The sequence below is a fragment of the Neomonachus schauinslandi genome, chromosome 11, assembly GCF_002201575.2.
Source record: "Neomonachus schauinslandi chromosome 11, ASM220157v2, whole genome shotgun sequence".
Classification (NCBI taxonomy): Eukaryota; Metazoa; Chordata; class Mammalia; order Carnivora; family Phocidae; genus Neomonachus; species Neomonachus schauinslandi.
Window position 1 is genome coordinate 38029645 of NC_058413.1, and position 16468 is coordinate 38046112.

At 45.0% G+C, this 16468-nt stretch overlaps 1 protein-coding gene across 3 annotated transcripts in view; it reads right to left on the bottom strand.

Annotated features, from left to right (window-relative positions):
- NAV2 (neuron navigator 2) overlaps nt 1–16468 on the bottom strand; it is a 394949-nt gene that overhangs the window by 198901 nt on the left and 179580 nt on the right. The window lies entirely within an intron of this gene.

Here is a 16468-nt window from a genome sequence, read left to right on the forward strand (position 1 = left end):
TCTCCTCCTTGCCCCCTGGGAATCTGCTTGCTGAGGGTATGGAAAGCCATTTCGGTGCATTAGATCAATTGACAAAGCAAAGTTACAAATCTTTTTATCTGGATCAAAGGCGAAAAGATAAATACCTTAGCTGTTATACTTAAAATTCCTAGGCCAGCACCCAAGGCTCTCTACACTGTTGTTCCAGAGGGACTGGACAGAGTAGGGCGATCTACTACCTGCTCAAAGCTCTGTCTACTGCTTTGGGCTCTCCTGGAACCGGGTTCCCAGAAAAAAGGGGTACATTCTTTCTCCCCAGGACTATACTACCTGACCTGGAATAAAGTTATAAAGATGCAAGGAAAGGAGGACCAGAAATTCTCTTCTTTGCTACCCTTGAGGCAAAGGCGACACCCTTATTGTATCAAGGGGAAACTGAGGCCCAGGGAAGGGTAGGTACTTAAGCATCCACGCTACGTGGTAGGAACAGAGCTAGGGTCAGAATATCTACTTGGATATGGCAGGAAAGCAAACTATTTTTTAAAAAAACACTTTACTGAGATATAATTCACATACTGTAACGTTCCCCACTTAAAGTGTATGACTCAATACTTTTTAGTATATTCATGAAGTTGTGCTACCATCACCATGATCTAATTTTAAAACAATTTATTGCAACAAAAAGAAACTCCGTGGCCATTGGCAGTCACTTGTCATACCCCTCTCTGCAGGCCCACCCTGACCCCTAACTCTGGCAACCACTACTTCACTTTCTGTCACTACAGACTGGTCTATTCTGGATATTTCATATAAATGGAATCAAGCAACATTTGGTCTTTCATGACGAGGAAGCCATTTTTAAATGACTTTCTTTTTTTTTTTTTCCCCCCCCAAAGCAGGCTCCACACTCAGCACGGGGCCCAATGCAGGGCTTAAACTCATGACCCTGAGATCAAGACCTGAGCTGAGACCAAGAGTTGGATGCTTAACTGACTGAGCCACCCAGGTGCCCCTAAATAACGGGCTTCATTCAGAGATACTGTCAAATACTGTAGCCACTAGCCACATGTGACCATTTAAATTAAGTAAAATTGAATACATTAAAATTTCAGCTCCTCATTCTCACCAGCCACATTTCAAGTGTTTTATAGCCCCATGTAGCTAGTAGCTAGCATATCAGCAAGATACAGAATATGACCATCATTGAAGAAAGGGCTATTGGACAGTGCTGACCTAAAGGATACAGAGGCATTTGTAATTAACTACAGACTTGCTCTCTGGGAAACGTCTGGTCCTCCAGGTGTTGGGAAGCTACCTTCTCAGATGGGAGAGTGACAGAAGAACAGCTTAAAGAAGGAGAAGGGAGGGGCGCCTTCCACCCAGGTCAGGATCCCAGAGTATATCTCCCTCTCCCTCTGCCCCTCCCCTCCACTCGTGCTCTCTCTCTCTCTCAAATGGTCTTAAAAAAAAAAAAAAAAAGGAGAAGGGAGAGAGTAAGCAGTGGGCCAAGAAGAGCCAACTCCCTCTTCCCCTCCTTCCTACCCCCACCTCAGCGTGACTCCCAGTGCCTGGGGAGCTCCTGCCACCCAGACCTGAAAGCTCTCTGTTTAGTTAAGCTCATCCAAAAGGCAGATATGCCAAAGCCTTTGGAAACACTTCAAGGAATCCAGCTTCAACCTCAGCTGTTTGATGATTTCTGAAGCGTTTCATGCCAGAGGGTGATCTGAGGATCTCCTTAATGAGACTGAACAGTCCTGGTCAGTTTCTGGCCATCAGTGGCTACTTTGGCTGCCAAGACGTGACCACTAAGGCTGACCAACGCCCCAAGGCCAGAGCCATGGCATCTTGGTATGCTCAGACAGAAGGGAGCTCAGAAATTGCCCCACACCGGGTTGGCGCCCCACCCTTTTCCTTGGACTATTCGTTAGTTCAGCTACAACGTCTTTCCTTTTATTGTCCAAAGATGCTCCAGTCGCCACCCCCAGGAGTGGGGCAGCAGGTTATTTTAAACTGTGGGTTTGAATGCATTAAGAAGATCAGAGAACGCAGACTGAAGGATGATGGACAAACAAAAGGAAAAATGGAATCACATTCAGGAAAAAAAAATCCTTTACTAATCAAAGGGGCCTTTGTTCCAAAACACTGTGCAAAAACCATCAATCATGACCTTTTACATTGCTTTAGGAGTATAATTAAATTGGCTAATATCCTTTTGTTTAAAAAAAGCCTTTTGTTCAAAACCCTGCTGAAAGATGTATCTTCCTTCTTCTACTCTAGTAACCAATTTATGAAAAATAAAAACGGCAACCTAACAAATGCTTCTTCCATTATGTTTGCTTGTCTAAATCAGTACTTTTTATCCTGAATTCCCCTCCCCCGATGAGTGGCTGTGGGGGGATTTTGAGAATCAATAGGTTACCCATTTCTAGGATAACCACGCTATGACTAGTGTTCATTTGCTAGAAGCTGTTCTTTTAGTGAAGGTCACTCTCGGTTTCTTGGTCCCTTTGGTTTTCAAAAACATCCTTTACCATGGTTTATCCACGAGAGACATAGCTAAGCAAGATGTGGTTATATGGGCATGTTAGACTTTTGATCTGAAGCAAAAGACCAGGAGTAGAGAACTGGCTCCTTGGGGTTCTGCGTCCAGCTGCCGTGGTTACTCTGTTCGTGAGAAGTCATTTTAGACTGTGCACACTCATGAATTAATTCATGCATTTGACATACATGACATACATAATTCAGGGTTTTTTTCCCCATATGTTTCAACTCATATAATCCTCACAGTAACTGCATGAGGTCAGTGCTACTCTCACTTCCATTTTAGAGCCAAGGAATTGGAAGTTCAGAGATGTTAAACTCACACCATTGAAGTCACATGGCCATCAAATGAATTGGTGGGAACAGATCCCTGGCGTCCTGAACCCCAGTATGGCCTTCAGACCTTCATCACACAACTTGTACCCGTTTGCACAGAAAAGAAAAAGCGGAAGAACATGGATATCTGAAGGCCAAGGACCCCAGAGACCTGAGAACGGGCTGACAGAGAGCTAGTCCTATTCTGCAGGATGCTACTGTCACAGGCAGTTCCTAGCTTGGCCAGAGGGGGCCTCAGAGAGCAACGGTGCTCGTGTGTGCTATTCAGACCTTGTGGGGCTGGAGTAAGCAATGATCCTTCAGCCATTCACCCCACTGAGAGTTGGTAGAGCTGCACACCCCCATACTTGTAGGAAACGACAAGTGTGTCTTGGCCTATCTTTTATGAATGAGCTCAGAGTATGAGTCTCATTTCCATGGAATTCCATGAAAATGGACTATTACCCTGGCAAGTAAAATCAATCCATCAATAATACATATGCACTGGGTCGAGCTTTTTTTACTGTGGTAGGTTGATTGCAAACACTGCCCGAGTGCCCACCATCTCGGTATCACATACACTCTGCAATGTGGCTCTGAGCTCATCCCTCAATGTACCTAGCCAGGCCGTGTGACTTGCTCTGGCCAACAGAATTCAGCAAAGAGAACCAATTATCTCTTTCCAGAGCTTGGGCTTCAAAGGGCTGTGCACTTAGCCCTCTGTCTCAGAACTCATTCACCATGAAGACGGCCTGGACTGGCCTGCTGGAGGATCAAAGATAGGGTAGAGAAGCGGGGACATCTCTGCTGAGATGTCCAGCGTCCAGCAGACACCCAGATGACCGCAGATGCATGAGCCAACCCAGCTGAGATCACCCGAGCCCGGCATACCTCAGCAGAACTGTCCCGTCAACCTGTAGGCTTGTGTATAGATGGCTATTATTTCAAACCATAATTTTTAGGGCCTGGGGAGATAGAGGTCAATAAGTCACAACCTGCTTCACCAACTTTCTCAAGCCTGGAAGATCCAGAAAAAGGTTAGCTCCCACAAGTTTCACTATTATTTACGATTTCCTGGGCAGTAACAGGTTTGAAGCAGTTCTGGGGAAAATAGTCACTGTTTCTGATTGGAGGGTGGGTAGACCACAGTGGCTCAGAACATGGCTAAAAGAACATAAGCTTGGCGTCAGGTGATATGGGTAGGCATCTGCGCCCTAGCACATAACATCCAATGTGGAAAAGTCACTCTCCTGCAGAGGTGCTCACTGGTATGGACTCCAGACCAGATAAATTTCATATGAGGCAAAGTGATCCTGGCCCCCTAAGGAGTGTTATTACCAAAGGGCCAGAACCTCATCCGTATATGAAGAATGCAAGAGAATGAGCATCTCTGGTGCACAGAAATCTTTACAAGCGGGGCCCAGTTTCTTCCCTATAAGGTCTAAACATTTCCTCTCTTCTATGGGCTGTCCCCTGCCTTTCCTTAATGAATGCTGCCCCCTACAGCATGTACGTAAAATAGATTTATAGAAATAATTCTTCCTTAAGATATTTATATCTGGCTCTTCTCAGGAGAGGACGAGGGAAAGAATCCAAGTGTTAAATGGCTGAAACCATCCATGAATAACTTCCCACCCAGGAGCCACGGCAGCTTTTACCTGGCCAGAAATCCTTCCCTGTGGCCTCCTTGATGGCCTCAGAGTATGAGCTGGGCAAGTTCTAGACAACTCTCTGAAGTTAGAGGAGAAATCTTCCCCAACTATGTGAATGGAGGAAAGGAAGTCATCACAAACTGTACACAGGCCAGTATCTACATAAAATGCAACTTCTTTTGTTCAGCACAGAGGTGAACCCTAGAATGAAAGCAGCACCATCTGGAATAAGGCACATTTTTGGAGTGAATGAATACCTGCAAAGGAACTAATCCAAAGGTGAGCCTCTGGGAACTCTAATCAACTATGAGGGATAGGTGTCATTACCAGGCCTTTCCAGAACCCAGTAAAATCATACCAACTCTACCCTTTGCCTAGGATAATCAAATCATCTATCTGCAAGGGATTTTAGAGGAAATCTATCCCAGTCTACTTGCTAATATAGGAAACCCCACCTTTAGTAACTTCCGTGAGTGATGATCCAGCCTCTGTTTCTGTTTCTGTGAAGCTCAGGAAACTCCCTACTCCCATGAGGCCCCGTTCAATGGTGAGAAGACAAAGGTGAATAAGTTCTTTTTTTAAATATGCAGGGAAATTTAGAGTCCCTGTTATTTTTTAGTTCTCCTCTCTGTGACCGGGGGGGGGGGGGAAGAGAGGGAGAGAGAGAGAGAAAGCTGGCCCAGGATATAGATTTCTTTTTTTTTTTTAATTTTTTAAAAAGATTTTATTTATCTGTTTGACAGAGAGAGACACAGTGAGAGAGGGAACACAAGCAGGGGGAGTGGGAAAATGAGAAGCAGGCTTCCCGCTGAGCAGGGAGCCCGATGCGGGGCTTGATCCGAGGACCCTGGGATCATGACCTGAGCCGAAGGCAGACGCTTCATGACTGAGCCACCCAGGCTCCCCAAGATTTCTATTTCTAAAAGGAAACTGATCTCTGTCTATAAAACTCTTTCCTAGACATCCTTTGTTTCTCACCACTGTGTGAGAGAGTGGGTGTTCTGTGCACAGGGGACCCCTGAAGATTTTGTCTCTGGGTCTCACCCCGATGAGCTTCTACCTCATCCACAGAACTGGCTTCATCTCTCCTTTATGCTTCCTCATAGCACCTAATCTTCTTCTTAAAGGCAGTTAATACAAAAGCTCATGAGATCATTTGTGGTTTCCTATCAGTCTCTGACACCAGACTCTAAGTGCCATGAGGGCAAAGATGATGATCGATGATCGATTTTTTCGCTTTTGAGTATTTAACGACTAGCATGATGCTGAAGATATAGAAGGCACCCAATAACGTGCTAAATAGATGAAAGACTGAGTTCCAAGTACAAGAATGCATAATAAGGAGGCAGACTCACATATTCCTAGCAGAATTTTTTTTGCAGCAAAAATCAACCAGTGCCTTCATAGATCCTTATTCTCAGGGCTAAACCGTATTCTTAAATCCGCCAGCTGGTGGCTGCTGAAGGGAGGGGGTGGACGGCCCTGCGGAGATGATTTTAGCTCAGGCCTGCTGTCAGTTCTTCACGACGCCGCGTGAATCTGATCATGCCCACAACGTAGGTTTTCTTCCACCCACATGCATTCTCTCAAACCGAGGAAACAAATGTGGGGAGACCCTGCCTGGGAGAGAACATTTGGACAATCTCAAGTCATCATCCTCCCCAACAGAGTGCCCTGAGAATGTCAGGCTGGAAATCAAGTGTACCCAGAGACACCATATACACAACATGGGCAGTAGGGGGCAGCAGAGACCCAATGTCTGGACTGTCCTGAGCCAAGGTTTTTTTTTTTAACTGCTTTACCCATGATGAGTTATTATAGGTCATTGATTCCCCACTCCGTTTCACATTTCATAAAAATGCTGTGATTCTCTCATTTTGAAAAAGGCAAAGGGAGCATTAGGTGTTGAGGGGCCTTCTTTACCTTTGCTCTTAGGACGGAAGTAGGCCAGGTCACCTATTTCCGTCAGCAGCTAGTATCTGTGGAATATCCACAAAGTTCAGGGAGCCTTGCTGATCACATGAATCAGCATGGCTGCAGCTAAGAATTCATGACAGGAGCTCCTAGGACACTAAGAATGCAAACTGTGACCACAGGGCCTTGGCACAAACCACTGCAGCATGACCATTAACAGCCCAATGCCTGCAGATGGCCTGTGCATCACTCTTACCCTGATGTGGCTGTCTTGTGACTGTTATCTCGGAAACAAATATTCTCTATGGGACCCTCTCATTTGTCATTCTTATCAGGAGAAGACAGGTTCCCTGGCGTATGTGTCATGTGTTGGTATCCTGACAAAATACATACTGACAGAATGGTGAAGGCAGGCTATAGTGGAGAAGCATGCATTTTATCCATTAGGTTCATTGAAGCCTGAGAATGCCAAGTCCTCAACACAGAGAGGAGCCATGCACGCATGCACAGGCAACTCCCTGTCGAGCTGTTGCAGCTACACTAGCTGTCAAGTTTTATTGTTCAGGAGCTCTCCCCTTGTTCTGACCAGCATTCTGATCTTGTCCATTTGAACAGAACAGTCTTCGTTCTGTGCGCTGTGAATAGGGGCCATATGCGCTCAGAAAATAGGTAATTCCGTTTATCCCAAAACGTATGTATCTTCCATGCTAATAAACTCTGTCAAATACTTAAATATTTAAAACACCGTTGACATGAGTGACAATTAAACCCTGACCACAGACGACACCTGGGTAAAAATGATGAAAGCCCTCAGAAACATAAATACTTTCCCCTACCAGTGATCCTTGAAATTAGATTGAATTCATGTACATGTGACGCTTCCCACGTAACAGATGGAAGCCAAAGAAATGTTGAGATTCATCCCCTGAAGATCGGATGAACATCAACGAGGCATTTTCTATTCCTGACACAAACCAATCAAGTAGATATTTCAGCTTCTGAAATAGTTTGTTTTCTCTCTCCTTTTCTCTACTCCTTCTTCCTCTTACAATAAGCCAGGTTTATTGTCTTTTAGAAACAGGATATACGGCACAGCCAGAAGCTCACACATTGGCTTTGAAACACATCCATATGTAGAAGAAAGCAAACACGGTTATATCCTTCTTATTCCTCTCTGTGAGAAAGGTGGCCTTGGCATTAAAGGTTATTAGTCTCCTACATTAGAAGGATTGATGCATCTCCTCCTCTGAAGGCTCTTCTGAATTACACAGATCAAGAAAATGGCTCCCAAAGGTAGCCAGAGAGACTGTATCAGATACCATTTCTTTCACGTTCATGTCTGACTTCAATTTAATGCTACAGGTTAAGGACAACAGCTAGGATGGAGTATGGCTAGGAAGCTTTACTAGTGTTCATCCTGCCTCTGAATAGGATAGCGCTCTTCTAAAGTAACATCAGGCTCTTCAAGTGCCAAGCAGAGAGAGAGCCAGAAGGTGACTGTCCAATCAGAGAAAGGGTGCCCTGACTTTCCCCTTCAAGCACTTCCCTGCATCGCATTACCTCTGCTACCGTATCTAGACCGCACAGCGATGCTCCCTTTTTCATATTTCCAGGCTAAATATGAGATCAAAATCCTTTTCCTTGTTTTCTATTAGCTCAATTGAAATGAAGTAATATTGAAATTAAAAAAAAAAATTACAGGGGCGCCTGGGTGGCTCAGTCGTTAAGCGTCTGCCTTCGGCTCAGGTCATGATCCCAGGGTCCTGGGATCGAGTCCCACATCGGGCTCCCTGCTCAGCGGGAAGCCTGCTTCTCCCTCTCCCACTCCCCCTTCTTGTGTTCCTGCTCTCGCTGTCTCTGTCAAATAAATAAATAAAATCTATAAAAAAAAAAATTACAATAAGAAGGGCGCCTGGGTAGTTAAGCGCCTGACTCTTGATTTTGGCTCAGGTCACGATCTCAGGGTCGTGAGACAGAGCCCTATGTCGGGCTCCACACTGGGCGGGGAGCCTAAGATTCCCCCTCTCCCTCTGCCCCCTCCCTCCCCCAACTCTCTAAAAAAAAAAAGTTACAATAAGAATTTCACTGAAGATTAGTGAGGCAACAGAATGAAACCAAAAGAAGATACAAAGACCTATGCAAGTAGGTAAGTCTACTCAGTATAAGTTACTGGCTCTGAGAATAATTTTAAATATAGTTACAACAAAACAAATTTAAGTGGTTTCCTATTTACTGAGCTCCTGCTGTATGCCAGGCATACAGTCTGGGTATCTTACTACATTAACTCCATTCCCCATAACAACACACTCCAAAGTGGTTGCTGAGAACAGAAGGACAATTGGAAGGCAGCATGCCCTTTCAAAGGTGATCCAGAAGGCCTCCTAGGAGAGGGGTTCTCAGACTTTAATGCTCTAAGAATATCAGGGGTACAAAATGTAGATTTCCAGGCTCTCATTCAGAAGTCTGACTTAGAAGGACTAGGTTTACAAAGCCTTGGGATTTGTGTTTCTAGCAATTACCGCAAAGGATGCTGGTGTCGATGGTCCATTAATCACACCTTGAGAAAAAACAGTCCAGAGTCTAGAGTGTACTGTCCCACCAGATCGTGGGACTTAAGCTGCACAATTTAGACTTAACAGAGACCTACCATGCTGTCCCCTCTTGGATTGTACATGGGCAATTTGCAGATACTGTGTCGGAGTAGAACAATGTTACTGTTTGAGGCATTATTTGGGAGACCCAAAACCACGTGTCTTACGACTTTTCATCTGTTCAATTAGACAATGTCAATACTTTGCTTAAAACAAAAGGAAACTGGTGTGAAATGAAAACTAAAAAAATGAAACTTGTCTTTCTGCAGAAGCCATTAACCTCCACCTGCCGACTTGTGAAAGGACACCATTAACAGACAGCAAATGAACTGACTATACGGTATTTTGAAAAATCAGAACTTGGCAATTTTTTCACACTGTGCAAATGAAACCCACAATGTCAATAAACTCCAGCTATCAGGAAACAGTAAGTCATAATATTTCATAGTGATGTCCACACTCAGTAGAGGCAACAAGGACAGAACTAATGAATTGTGCTATATAAAAAATTAGAGAGAATATTTCACATCTGACTCTACCATCATTTGGGCTAGGGCAGCCTGATGCCACCTCACAGATAGATAAACTCAATGTCTGAGAGGTGAGCTGACCTACTGCTGGAAAAGGATTAACAAAATCTTTTCCCCTTCTGCATGAGAATTTAGCCTTCGGTTAACCTTGTAACTCTGTTCCCCTGGAAACTTGATAAAGATAGAATGTCAGCTATGTTACTAAGCAACACTGCTCATGGTAAAAATGACCCTTGATAGTTAAACCACATCTGGACTGGGAAGAGCTACAAATGAAGTATCAATACCTCTTGGGGGACACCATCATTTTGGGTTTCGCCAAGTACTGACTACTAATCAGGCCTAATCCTTGCGGGAACCCTAGGAGTTACGCATATGGTGCTTTTACAAGAGATGCTGGCTCCCATGGGGTGTGTGCTTTTAAGCTACAGCGACTCTTGCACCTGCTTTGTGTGAGTCTTGTACCCTCACACCTCAGTGGTCCCTTAAGTGGGAGGGGGTAGCCACAGCACCTGGATCACTATGGGGACCGCTGTAAACAGGACCATCTCTATGGAAGAGAGACACTTTCCTGCCCTGCCAGCCAGCTGCGATTCCTGTCTATATCCTGAGCAGGACAGTGCCAAATGTGGCTTATGATGGTCGTCTGAGGGGGACGCTGAGCAGATGCCCTGGTGAGCACTGCACTTGCCCCAAAAGCCACACTTGTGGGAAGTGGCAAGGCCAGACCTCAAACACAGTTGTCTGCTTCAATGTAAACACTTTCTCTTTAATTGTCGGGCCCTCAACATTTCCTCCCCAGATAACCATATTCTGGCCCAAGAGACCAGTGCAACTTCGCAAACACTTGCTAGGCTATTTTTTCCTTCTAGTGCCACGTGTGAGGTCCCTAAATTTGGTAGCTTTTAATTCACCCTGCCTACCTAACTTCAATGGCTGATCTAACAGTTCACTGAATTCCATTTCCAGATGATCCCCCAGAGACTCCTTTAAATCCAGCAATACGTCCTTGGTTCAAATCTTTAAGCTGCCTTTTTAAGCCCTCAGACAATTATGGCTTCTGCTTGGAGGCTCAAGGCAACCTCACAGCCAACTGCCAGACAGAGATGATTACCACCTACCGAGCATGGACAGGCACCCGAGCTGTCCTTGGCCCAGGATAACAGCTCTGGAATGGCAGGGGTCTCCGGATGGCCAAGGGAGGCCCTACCCCACCACTGAAATGATCTTGTAGAAATTTCCCCTCTCTAGGTCCTCCATAGGACATGAGTTTATTAACATAGTGACCCCAGCAGATGTCCTGTCAGATTAACACCTGGACCCAAACAATAGGATGAGTTGATCCTTCCCAGCCTTCCCCTCTCTTTCCCTCTGCAAAAATCTGGAGCTGGACATCACTGCAAATGCTATCACTCCTTTCAAGTCCTCCTGGAGCCTTGCTGGCTAAGTCCATCTTTTTCCTCACGACTTAGAGCATATCTCTCTTCTAGGACTTGTGAGCACCGCCCCTCCCCTGAGGCCGACAGCCCAGGAAAGCAGAGGCTGTGTCTCAAGTCCGCTCAGTCATGATGACAAGCCCGATGCCGGACAGAAGGAGGGACAAAATGAACAAATGAGAGAAACAACTGGAAACGGAGGCACCCAACCATATTCTTTTCTGTGTGACTTGGACCACTGCATTAATCCCACCTGTGATTTTAGGTCACAATCCTGGCTTAATGGTAGGCCACGGGCAACTTCTTCAAGATTACCTCTCCCAGTCATTAACTCAGATAAATAACTTGCTTCACCAACCATAAAGTGACAAGTTTACAGAGATTCTAAATCTAAAGCTCCGATGTTACCCAGACAGGACGTAGTGCTGAACGCTATTAAAACTCTGTCTCCACCCACGTCTGGCTCTTCTTTTCTACCCATGACAGGCTGGAGTGAACAAGAGGAAGAAAGTGACACAGGATGAGGACCGGGGGAGGGAACCTCTCAGAAAGTGCTGATGGGGTTCCCACTAGCCAAGGCCAAAGGGTCGGAGAAAACAAGCATTCGCACCTCACAGTGGCTTGGTGACAGACGACCTCAGACTCACTTTACAGAAGGGGAAACTGAGGCCTGGAGAAATTAAGCATATTGAGTGAGGCCATGCTAGTTGGCAGGCAGCTTGCTCTCAAACCCAAGTGCTTTCTGTACTATGCCAAGGTCACTAGTTGTAACTTATAGCAAAGCGTCAGTAAAAAGGGCCAGTTTTTAAGCAAATGATCTTGTTCTTTCAGCTTCTTAATTTGCCTCATTTCAAAGACAGAGTATTTTTTGCCCAAGAGAGTGAAAACGGACGTGGTGTCAAGTGTGTAGGGACACTAGCCTCTCACACATTGTTGATGGGAACGGACATAGGTGTAACCTTCTGGAAGCAAAATTTGGCAATGTTAAAACAGCTGTAACATGTGTATACCCTTTATGCAGCAATTCCACTGAGATGGTGTATACATGCAAAAAAAAGACATGAGGATGTTACTATCAGTGCTACTTAAAATATCAAAAAATTAGAGGTAACCGAAATCAAAGTAGTTACAAATATGAAGGTAAATTCATGTAATGGAGTACTCTGCAACTATTATAAAGAGAGAAAAACCTATAAAGGGGCTGGCCATGATTTGTTGATCTTATTTGTGTGAGTGTGTATGTACAGAGCTCCTGTAAGAATTAAATTGTTACTTATAAAGCCCTTAGAATAGTACTCAGCAAACACTAGGAAAAATTTATCAAAATGTGATAGTATATGCATAAAGAAAGTACAGAGGAATATAAACTAAGTGATAAACAGTGGCTCATCCTGAGAGGCGGGGATTATGTAGAGTTCCTTTCTTTCAATACCTTTGTGTTGTTTGACAGTTTTTTACAGGATGATTTATATCATGAAAATATAATAAAGATACGCTTCTCCAAAATGAAGAAAACCCTGTCACTCAGGAGAGAACATCTTCCATTTGCACAGAATTTAGTTTAGGAATACTAAACATTTCAAATTCACATGATGGACCAAACACTTTAGAAATGTAGATTTCTGGCAGCGTTAACCCATTCAGAGGATGTAAGTGAGGGGACGGAAGGAAAAGATAATGTCACGAATGTTGAACACGACAGCTATTTCCTCTCCCTGAAAATCTGGGATTCTGCTCTGGAGCCCGAGGGCCACTCGGAGCCAAAAGAGGAAGTGAGGAGCATTCATGCTTCCAAGCCATCCCTCGACAGATGTTTCGCGGGGGATCCTGCTCATCACATCCTGCAGGCCAGGTAAGGCTGTGCCTGACGGCCGCCTGCAGGAGCGAGAGGATGAAGCCGAAGACAAATCTAACCACGCCAGGGACGACTACACAACAACTAGCAGGTTTTCCTACAGGCTAAGTATCTGTAGACTTTCCTCCAAACCTCACAGGCAAAATCTGAGATGTGAGTCTTCGGGATAACGAATAGGTTATGTTACTGTACAGGGACATTCCTGGGTTTTATACATCAACCATGTACTTGGGCACCTCATGGAATGAGCTAATAAAGTGAGTGTGCCCCTAGGCTTTTTCTCACCGTGAAGTATTTTATGTATCTATTACCTTTCTTCTGTTTTCACATCTCAGTTGACTGTTCCGTGTGATCAGAACTAAATTTTAAATTTGGTCATGGCAAGAGGGCATTTGCCTCTTTGGGCGTGATTTTGAGAGGAATCTTTCAGTATTTGCTCACAAAGAATTAAGTGCTCCCGGGCTTTGGAAAAGTTGCCTGTTATAAAATTCCCTTTTACTCCTCTTTATCCTTTTGAAAAAATCAGGACTCAGTGTTGAAATATTTTTGTCATTTTTTGACAGAATACTCAATTTCTCATTCCCCTTACTGGTGTGATTAGATTAATTCCTAGAAGGAGAATTCTGGCCCATCGGGTCACATACACAACCGTATGAATTGGTTTACCTGAGAGTGAAGTGGCAGCACACAATGCTATCAGGGCTTGGCTGACTCACAAGAAAGCTTCTAGAAGGACAGGTCATGAGATCACATGATGGACTTTAACTCATCTGAAAGCAGTCCATACCTCCACTACAGCACGAACCACGCTGAGCTACAATTTATCTGCTCACTAGTACGCATCTCTCCAAGACGTCTCAAGATGAGGGATGCTTTCTTTTTTTAAAGATTTTATTTATTTTTTTGACAGAGAGAGACACAGCGAGAGAGGGAACACAAGCAGGGGGAGTGGGAGAGGGAGAAGCAGGCTTCCCGCGGAGCAGGGAGCCCAATGCGGGGCCAGATCCCAGGACTCCGGGATCATGACCTGAGCCGAAGGCAGACGCTTAACGACTGAGCCACCCAGGCGCCGAGGGATGCTTTCTTATGCATCCAAGAACCTGTTGTGCCTCCCACGTGGCCAGGTGCTAGAGCTACTTCTCTCCCCACATACCATATGTTGCTTAGATCTGGCTACCTCATAAGCAGCAATCAAGATCAGATTCAGCGGAGGACAGAGGGACGGTGAGCAAGGAGGAGTAAATATAAAAGCCCCTGAAGGTAAAATTGAACTGTCCCTTTACCTCCAGATGGTGGTAAAGCGTTACTATAAAAAATACCTGGGTCTGCCCCATGCCTGCTTTGCCTAAGCTCTCCAGGATTGAGAGGGGGAAATGCATCTACTTCGGTGCGCCTGGAAACCCGGTCAGTTATTTTTATCCTTTCAAAAGCGAATCCTCAGCAGATTTTCTGAGAGTCACAGCTCACAAAATATTCTCACACTACCTCAATCGATCCTCACTGTAGACTTCCCAGGGCACAGGACAGAGCCAGAGTTCAAATCCAGGAGTCGAACGTCGATATGAATTCCAGGGCTCAATTACTGGGGGGGGGCGGGGGGGGCGGGTGTAAGTGAGTAAATCTCAGCTCCACTTACCTATAAAACTGCGTTAATAATATTTACCACACAGAATGTTTGTGAAGATCAAGTAACATAGTGACAATCAAAGTCCCTGGCAAATAACACCTGCTCAATAAATAAGTCTGACTTCTCTTTCTTCCGACCTCACAGTCCTTCCCTGGGGCAATGCCTCCATTAGAATTTGCAGCGCTGTCCTTTGACAGGTGTGTGGCTCCCTGGCTGCTCGGTGTGCACATGACAGCCCGGGCCCAGGACAGGGGCAGACTGGTGGTCATCCCAGCACCTGGTGGGCTGCCTGAGTGGCCCTGTATCTGTGCTAGGCTCTGGGACAACGTTCCAGCTGCCAACCCTTCATCCTCCCCTATCAGTTCTATCCACGAGGAGCTTTTCTTTCTTTTCTCAGTCTTTTGGATATTGGTCTCACATCCATCCTTCAGACTTTTTTGTGACAACTTCTCCCCTGATGACCATGGGACAAGGACGGAATGGCCCAGGAGAGGGCTCTGCACAGGTTGCCCCCCACATCCTCTTAGCTCCCCCGTCTTGCTCAACCTGCACGTCTCCAGCCTTCAATGGGCAAGGCTTTGAGCATTTCTTTTCTGCTTGCAGGAAAAGCATAGTATTAATCATGGTTCTGGACCCAAGGTGCCTGGGTTCAGGTCCAACTCTACCTCTCACCATCTCTGGTGTGGCCTCAGCAAGTATTTAACCTCTCTTTGCCTGAGTCTCATCCTTTGTAAGATGAGGATAACAACATAGCTTGTTGGGGGATTCAATGAGGCACACAGTAGGTACTCAATAAAATGTAGCTCTTACTTATTTATATAAAACACGTTTCTATATATATTGTGCGTGTGTGTGTGTAAATATATTGTGAAATTAGTTCCAGAAGAATATACATAGGACGGTTTATATTAGTATCCTTCAGGGAGCATGTAAAGGAGAACTTTTATTTGATATGTACTTGTACCATTTTACAAGCATATATTATTTTTGCAATTTAGACACACTTTTAAAAAGAACACACTTTTGAAAAGAACACATTTTTGAAAACATGCTTGGGTATGGTTGAAGAAAAGAAAAGGAGGGGAGGGGAAGAGGGGGAAAGAAAGAAGAAGAAAAATGATTTTCTTAAGGCAGAAGCCAAGGGCTGATCACAAAGAATCTTGACTGGTTGAGACATCCTACTGCTAGTTGCAGAGTTCCCAACACCCTGTAGGCAAAACCTTCTGCCATATATATGTCAACCATACAAAAATTTCCTGCATATTTTCTCAAGTATTGTAGGTGGGGGTAGGGCAGAAACCCAGCTCCAAGTCGTCCGGGGCTAAAGGGGTAGGTCAGGGAGGCTCTGACCTCATTCACAGTGGGAGGGCTGGCCAGGCTCCTGGAGCACTTCAGGGAGTGCGAGGCAGCTCTCTTGGGTCTCGGGAGAGTAAGAGGCACATCTAGGACAAATCCTACCAGGTAGAAAATGCTTTCAAGAGATCTGAGCATGTCCCCCCACCAAGCAGTCTAGACCCCTTTGCCTGGGAGGAACGCAGGAGGACTCTGCCTCCTACTGTCGAAACTTCTAAGCTGACTCCGTTTTCTCCAATGTCCCACAGGACACAGACTGAAGCGAGCAAAGGTTTGTTTCACTCCCTTCTATGCAATAGCCCCCCACAGTGCTACTCATCTTTTCCCCCCATCCTAAAATCTCAGGGCTATGTATAGCAAACAGTCATATCCTCTTTTGGTAAAAGTTACATCATCAGAACACCAAGAATAATGTTGTATGTTCCTTATATGTAGCCAAGATATTCATCTGGCCGACCCACATGTCTTTTTCAAAGGGTGAAAACCCCCTTTTTAACTCCCCGCATATTACTTTTGATGGGTAAAAATCTTATCAGTTCACACAATGCACCCTCCAAGAAGCTTGCATTTCTGGAAAACCATCTACCATACAGGCACATTCTATGAAAGTTTATTTTCAAATTGTAAATGCTAGATCGCTTCTCTCTGTAATCAGGTGTCTTCTGGGCCCCCACT